Below are 8,454 nucleotides of genomic sequence, written 5' to 3' on the forward strand. Positions count from 1 at the left end.
GCATTCTAACCACGGTGCTACCACGCATTACAATATATCCTCATGAATAAGCCAAGGATTTTAACTTTCAAATTACACCCCCAAAACTGGGTTCAGCTTGTCCACAGAGGGGCTTCTCTGTGAGTATATACAATAGTTTTAAAATACCCATATATAATTGTGTTAAAATACATACATACATACATACATACATACATACATACATACATACACATACACACACACACACACACATATATATATAATATAATTGTGTTAAAATATCCATATATAATTGTGTATAAGCTGACCCTCCCATTTTTAACAAAAACAGCATGAAAAATGTGTCACCTGTGGATAAACTGAAAAATAAAGCATGCAAAAATTTTGAGGGGTCAAGTTATTCACAGACTGTACATTTTCCATGGTATTTTGGTTAAACATTTGAGGATTGGCTTAGCTGCAGATGGGCTTAAATAGTTACAGATTTTATTATTTTTACTTTCTTGCCATTCGCAAAGCAGGCATGAACCAAATTTATGTACTAATACAGAAAACTGAATCATACCACTTAAAGATATGATGCACTGACACAACAGAGGAGAAAAATAAGCTTGCCCTTATGTGTTTGAGTTTGAGTTTGAGTTTATTGGGATTTATATGCCGCCCTTTTCCCTGAGGGGACTCAGGGCGGCTTACAACCACAAGGGAGGGGGGTGCAGTGTCAAAAACAGAACAGTATGTGAACAAAGAAAAAATAGTAAAAAACACAACTTTCATTCAGCAATGTGGGTAAAGATGTTGCTTGCTTCAAGATATAATCGCACTCTCTCTGTTGTCTGTCTCTCTCTTATATTTTCTCACCATCACCATCATTTATTTCTTTACAAAGATAGGAGAATGAGAATTGCTGGGTGGAGAAGGGGGATGTGAAGTGGAGATAAAATATTAAGAGAACATGAAATAGAAAGCGCTTTTTAAAAAGTTCTCCATGCCGCTACATACATAAGTAGTATTCCTAAGTATTATACTATAAAGCAATATCCTAAACACACAGAAATCTGTAAAATTTGCAAAGAGAAAAAAATAAAAGCAAGGCCAAAGACAATTCCCAAGAAATTCCCAAGAAACAGAAAAAGGGGGATTTCACTCAGAAACATCGCTGCTATTACAAAGAAGCTTTTCTGATCTATATTTCCCTTCCATGTATAAGATTCAAAATTGCATTATTTTAGACAAGGAGACAATCTAGTTATGCCACAACCACTTTTAATAACAAGAGTAAATTGGCTGAACAAATTGATCAAGATATGGCTCATTTTAGGAACAAGATCAATCAATTAAAAAAAAAAAACAGTGGCAGATTTTGCATTTCCAGATGGAAAATTAATGTATTTGACCTATTGTTTTTTTATTATTACAGTTATTTTTATATAAAGGTGAAGTAAACATCTAATAAACACATGAAATGGTAAAATTATTTCATTATGAAATAATAAAAGAGAAACATCAATACTACATTCACTCAGAATTGGGTTCCCTTTGCTCATTGCAGATATAGAAAAGAGAGAATCCAAACGCTAAAGCATAAAACATAATACTAATTGAACAGCATTTGCTTGCTTTCCTCATCAATTATCTTCCCTGTACCATTTTCTGTTGGCCTTGTCCCTCCAGAATGGCCTGGCACAAGATAGCAAACTGTCTGGAAAATGGATTTTTTCCATCTCTTGGCTAATGTATTAATGACAAAGTGAGAACACAGAAACCCTTGTTACCACTATGAGGCATATTACTATGACCCAAATAAGTCATAACCACTAGAAAGAATCTCAGCAACATTATCAACTCACGATGTCTCCCAAAAGAAAACTTTTATTGTATTTGTAAGTATCTTAAAAGTCTTAACTCCTGTATCCAAACTTTAGTTTTAAGACCTAAGGAGATTTTAACATTCATGACTGTGCGGGTGGAATGCGAGTTATATGGAGACAGAACGAACTGTGCCAACTCCTGCTTTGTCAAAAACATTGTAGATCAAAGGAGCCGAAATAGAACAATAACCTAAAATAAATCTTAATTAATAGCTATTTGCTTCATGCAAAGAGCAAAGGGAGTAATGAATTTGGCATTCGTGTAATTATTGAGATGCTACAACAATGGTTTTAATTCCATTAGATCAGTGTTTCTCAACCTTGGAGACTTGAAGTCCACTGGACTTCAACTCCCAGATTCTGGGAGTTGAAGTTCACAGGACTTCAGGTCTCCAAGGTTGAGAAACACTGCATTAGATGAAAGAAGGGTACTAGGTAGTCTGCTCACACAAACATTAACTGGTGTGAAAACTGCACAACACTATACAGGTAATCCTCAACTTATAACCACAACTGAACCCAATATTTCCTTTACTAAGCAAGACACTTAATTTTGCGCCATTTTACAACACTTCTCGCCACAGTTGTTCAGTGAATCACTGCAGTTGTTAAAGTTACTAGCATGGTTGTAATGTATGAACCTGGCTTCCCCATTGAGTTTGCGTGTCGGAAAGTTGTAAAAAGTTATCACTTGACCATGGGGATGCTGCAATGGACATAAGTGTGAAAAATAGTCATCGGTCACTTTTTTCAGCGCTGTTGTAATTTCAAACGGTCACTAAACAAATGATTTAAGTCAAGAAGTACCTGAAGTGAAATGTAAGGTTCAAAACAATCCTAATTAGCAAGACCACTTAAGATACAACGGAGGAATAAATTGTACAGCAATGATCATCTAGTGCTCAATACACATGAGAAAATATACATGGTGTAAACAGCCAAGCAACAGAATCAGTCTAAATCATAAATAACTAGTAACTTGACATTTTTGCCATTAAAAATATATGGAATTTAACTGAGGCTGGTGAAACAATATTTAAAGAGTTACTTTCCTTGATTAAAATCTCAGCTCCACCAAAGGCTTTCTGGGTGGAAGAGAAGGAGGTAGCAAACATCAGCTCATCTGGACTCAGGAAATTGAATAAAACATCAGCACTGATGTTGTCTTTCTTACACTACTACTTCAATCAAATTTGAAGTCTGCAGTAAAAGCAGGAAGATCAGGAAACCCAACCATAAGACTATTTATTAAAAAAGAAGGAACCATAATTTCGTGCAATTGATTTACAGGGCATGCTAACAAAGACATGTATGTCAGCTTAATCCTTAATACATTTAAAATATACTTCTTTGGGGGTCAAAGAACCCGGCTGCAGACATGTACAAAAAAAAAAAAATCAAAATCCATATGGGATACTTTGGGGGGTGGGAGGTGGATTGCATTCTGAATCCCTTCTGGACATCGACTCTTTGCTAACTCAAACCATCTGCAAGCCCCGTGAATTTTGCCATAACACACAAAAATCTATTTTCCATGATGGGCCGCCTTCCCCCCCCCACCCCCAAAAGCATCAATAGCCTCATTATAGTTGGGCATTCAAAACAAAGTCCATCCAGCTGCCACATCCAAATGTTAAAAATGTGGCGAGGAGCACTTTTTTTTTTAAATCGCACAGCAACAAGAGCTTTTGACAGCCGCAGTCCTCCCTTCCAATCATCACAAGTCAGTTCTACCTATAGCATGGAGACATACTGTATGAATCTCATACAATCTCTCTCTCTCTCTCTCTCTCTCTCTCTCTCTCTGTCTCTCTCTCTGTCTCTCTCTCTGTGTGTCTCTCTCTCTCTGTCTCTCTCTGTCTTTCTCTCTGTCTCTGTCTGTCTGTCTCTCTCTCTCTCAAGCTTGATGCAGTCCATTTAACCCACACTGTCTATTCCCTATACACAACCTTATATCTACCTGACTTCATCAGAAAGAACGAGAAAGGGGGGGGGGGGAAGGCTCACAAACACCAACAATTAATGCCGCTTGCCATTAAGAGGTTTCCGGTGCTGCATATGACAGGAGGAAGAAGCAGGATCCAACCCAAAAACGGATTTTAAACGCCAACGACGTCACTCATGCCACCTGCAACAGGGTGGATGGAGGGAACAGAGAAGGCAGCCCAGCACTTCCTCCGAGGCCTATAACTAAAGCAAGCGAAGAGCAACACACACACAAACACTCTCTCTCTCACACACACACACAACTTCGTTGCGAATGGGGCGGAGGGGAGCACAAAAGCAACCGCAACCTCTTCTAATCCTTTTTCCCTCCACATCGCAGTTGAAGCAAAGGTCAGAGCAAGGGAGGAAGGAAAGGCAGGCAAATCAGCCACAGGTGTCCTTTACACACACACACACACACACACACACACACACACAGAGACACACACACACACACCGTTCCCCTTTATTTGGAAATAGGTTTCGGGGGGAGGAGGAAGAGGAGAGGTTACACTCTCCCCCAGACCACCCGAGTAAAACGTGCAACTGGACGGGACGGGCCGAGAGAGGATGGCCAAACTGCATCCCAAGCTGCCAGGGGAAGGTGGGGTCTCATCAAAGATGGTGATCCGGAGGGCAATCCGCAACTCCCCCCCCCCCCCGCAGTCCTTCCCGCCCCGGCCCCACCACAAAGCCACCCTGGATTAAATAGGGAGCGGTGCGGGTAATTTACAAGCCGCCAGATCTCGAAGCGTCCCCTTGCCAGGCGCCCCGGGACGCGCGCGCTCTTCTCCGGCGGCCAGCTTGCAGCGAGGTCTTCCGATCAAGGCTGCGCATCGCAGGGCCGGGCCCCTTCCTCGCTTCCTTCCTTCTTTCCTTCCCTCCCTTCCTTCCCACTGCCTCCCCCCCCCCTCCTCATCCCGGCCAAGAGCCGCGTCTGCCTCCTTGCTCGCCCACTCCCCTCCTCCCGGCTTGGCTCCGGCGCCTTACCTGCTCGCCTTGCCTCGGCCCCGCAGCAGACCAGCAGGCAACGCTGAGCCATGCCCAGGCGGCGCTTGCCAGAGTGACCCGACTTAGCTCTGCAAGCGCGGGCGGAGTGGGGGGGGGGGGGAAGGGGGAAGGGAGGTGATGAGGAGGGAGGCGGCGCAGGCGGTCGCGGGAGACACTCCCCGGGAGCAGCTTCTTCTTTTCCTTCTCTCGGTGTTGGGCGTCGCTCAGCGCGGCTGTCAGTCAGGGCGCGCTCGGCCCTCTTTCCTCCCTCGGCGGCCACCGCCACAGACAGACGCCGCCCCCCTCGCTTGCCAAAAAGGGGGGGGGGCACCGAGGCAGTCACCCACCAACCCACCCCGCTCGCGGGCTGGTCCTCGCGGCTCGGCCCCCGGCTGCCACGTGAAACGTGTCACGCCAGAAAGCGAAACGGATCCTGTGCCACCCCGCTCGCAGAGAAGTTGTGCGAAGGCTCGCTCGTAACGTGGAAAAAGTCATGGGTTTTGAAAAAAAGCACGCCCACCCACACAAACGCTGCCAGATGGTGCCAAGCTAGCTAAGGAGGGATGTTGGTGTAACAGGTTCCCTGCCAGCCTGTGGGTGTATGTGCAAGAGAGAGAGGGGGGGGAGGGAGAGGGGGAGAGAGAGAGAGGCATATCGGTGTGCAATGCATAAGTACTGTGGGAAGTTATCATCCCGCCCTCTCCCAGAAAAATGAAATATCCTAGGAAATATTGAAAAGGCAGAATATTTCTCTGGATGTGAAAAGAAACATGTTTCAAAAGACAGAATAGTTGCCTATAGCTTTTTGCCCATCCCCAGCTAATGGGCCATTAAGATGGCCAGGCTAGCCCACTTTACATAATAAAGACTTCTCCTCACTGCAGCTGTAGGGGGGAGGGATATTACTCAACTGACCACAAGGCAACTGAGAACTCATCACAGCCTAGAGAGTAGCCCCCTGTATGGCACCATGGGAGTTTGATAACCAGTCAGAATACATTTCTTACACAGGAAACAGAGAGGTGGGACTAAACAGGGTATAAAAAGCCTAGCAAGCCCCTCCCTCAGCCCTTCTCTTCTTCTCCACCAACATCGAAGCATGTGGTCACCTTTTCTGGTCAGGGCTCAAGCCATGTGGCCCTTTCCAACAATAAACCATCTTTCCAAGCAGCCTCCATGTCTCCAGTGTCTTCTTCCCCACTTGGAGCTGAAACCAGAAGGACATTTCTTTCAACAATTGTTCTTTCAACAGTACTTAATGCATTCATGGTGGAATAGCATGGGGGATGTGAAACCTTCCCACAGTTCAAATCTTTTGGTTCCTTCTTCTCTTGATAGGCATTGCTACCAACGTGGTATCTCTCCTGTGTCGCTTCTAGATAAACGGCCAGGAGACATTTAAGGCCGTTCCTCTAAAATATCTTTCAGCTTTTCAGAGGATATTCTAAATCGATTTTTTAAAAAGTACGATGTTTTAATACCATGGGTTCCCATTAAATGTAAACTTAAATATTAACATACATGGGCCAGGTAACTGGACTACTGCAACGTGCTCTACATGGGGCAGCCCTTGAAGAGCATTTGGAGACTTCAGCTTGTCCAGAATGCAGCCGCGCGAGCGATTGTGGGTGCACCTTGGTTCACCCACGTAACACCTATCCTCCGCGAGCTGCACTGGCTGCCTATTGGTCTCCGGATACGCTTCAAGGCGCTAGTCGTCACCTATAAAGCCCTTCATGGTATTGGACCTGGGTGCTTGAGAGACCGCCTGCTGCCAATCACCTCCATTAGACCGATTAGATCCACAGATTAGGCCTCCTCCGAATTCCATCCGCCGGCCAGTGTCGACTGGCGACTACCCGGAGGAGGGCCTTCTCTGTGGCTGCTCCGACCCTCTGGAACGAACTCCCTGTGGAGATTCGAACCCTCACCACCCTCCAGGCCTTCCGCAAAGCCCTTAAAACCTGGCTGTTCCGACAGGCCTGGGGCTAAAGAGCTGTTGCCCCCGTCTCGAATGGTATGACTGCTGTGTGTTTTTAATTATGTATTGTTATGTTTCGTCTTTTATTTTTTGTCTGTACCCCCCCTCCTCGATTTGAATTGTGAGCCGCCCTGAGTCCCCTTCGGGGGGAAAGGGCGGCATATAAATATAATAAAATCAAAATCAAATCAACCCTAAAACAGGTGACATGTGTTACAGAGAGGGTTTTTGAGGTCTGGGAATCTTGACTTTGGAGAGGAAAAGTGGAGACAAAGATTAGAAGCCTGGAAGGGTGAGAATGCGTTGAAGGCAGTCCCATTCAGTGGCTGCCACTATGGAGTTTCATCTCTACTAAACACCTGCCATTGAAGCTGTGGAGGATTACAAAATACCCATTTGTCTAAGTAAAGTGATGAGATTGCTTCTTGCTACCTTTTTAGCATCTTTGGATGCTTCATGTGGAGGCAACTAGGGAGGAGAAAGCAATGTCTCCCCCACCCATGCTTCAAATTGCTCCCTGTTGTGACTATGCAAGGAGGCAACCAGGGGAGGAGAAAGAGATGTCTCCCCCAGCTATGCCTCAAATGGCTCCCTGTTGTGGCTGTGCAAAGTATTCAAAGCAAGGCTCTATAAAATGCCCTTCCTCAAAGGGTTGAGGCAGCCATTTCCTCTGGCAGATTCAGCATAGCTGCTTCAATGGTCTTTTCCTAGGTTCTCTGCACATCTGATGCACAGACAGCATTTTTCCCTCTGACTGCCAGCAAAACAAAGCAGCTGTTCATTCCCCCACAGCGGCAACAACCTCGAAAATCCTCAAAGCAGCATCACAGTGATTGCCTCAACAGATCGAGGAGGGTTTTCATTGCAACAACAACAAGCATTGTGAATGCTTTGCATAGCGCTACTTCCTACCACAAGCTCTTCGTCATGTTTGAAACACACTGACATAGCGGCCACCCTCCTCCTCCTCCTCCTCCTCTCTTCTCTTCTTCTTCTTCTTCTTCTTCTTCTTCTTCTTCTTCTTCTACTACTACTACTACTACTTTTTAATTAAGGTTTCTATGTGTGGTTTCTAAGAGGAACTATCACCATAATGTCACACCAGATCGGGTAGGTGTTACTTTCCCATGTTGTATATTATTCTTTCCCTGACACGCCAAACAGCCCAAGCTTTCTGTGAGTGTTCATTTGTGGTCTCCATTCCTATTAAGAAGAGGTGTATTTCTTCCCCACACTAACTTTCTTTGAGGCCACTGAATACCCTCAACTATCTGTCTTACGCCTTCAGAAACAGTTATAGACAATCCTGACTAAGATGTGTGAGAAACTTTCTCTGGGTATCTTTACCCCAGTGGTGGGTTTCAAAAATTGTTCGAACCTACTCTGTGGGTGTGGCCTCTGTTGTGGGAGTGGCTTGCTGTCCATGTGACCGGATGGGAGTGGCTTGCTGCCCATGTGACCAGATATGAAGATGCTGGCGACACTTGTCAGAACCACCTTAAATTACCTCACACACAGCACTGGCATGCATAAGAATAGGATGTAAACTTGTTTTTTAAAAGGCATCTTTGGTTTGCATTAAAACAACTTCAACACACGCAATGTTCTGATTGCACCACAAACGCAGTAGTCATCCTTACCTTT

The 8,454-nt window shown here is 44.9% G+C and overlaps 1 protein-coding gene across 2 annotated transcripts in view; it reads right to left on the reverse strand.

Annotated features, from left to right (window-relative positions):
• Nucleotides 1-5,047, reverse strand: part of CYRIA (CYFIP related Rac1 interactor A) — a 90,970-nt gene extending 85,923 nt beyond the window's left edge. The window contains exon 1 of one of the 2 annotated variants that reach the window (XM_032214522.1): nt 4,830-5,047. The gene's annotated coding sequence lies outside the window, so the exon portion shown is untranslated. Of the gene's footprint in view, nt 1-4,572; nt 4,631-4,829 lie in introns of those variants that run through there. The other variant, XM_032214523.1, reaches the window with a different exon arrangement.
• Nucleotides 5,048-8,454: the final 3,407 nt, after the last annotated feature.

This window comes from Thamnophis elegans, chromosome 3 (assembly GCF_009769535.1).
Source record: "Thamnophis elegans isolate rThaEle1 chromosome 3, rThaEle1.pri, whole genome shotgun sequence".
Classification (NCBI taxonomy): Eukaryota; Metazoa; Chordata; class Lepidosauria; order Squamata; family Colubridae; genus Thamnophis; species Thamnophis elegans.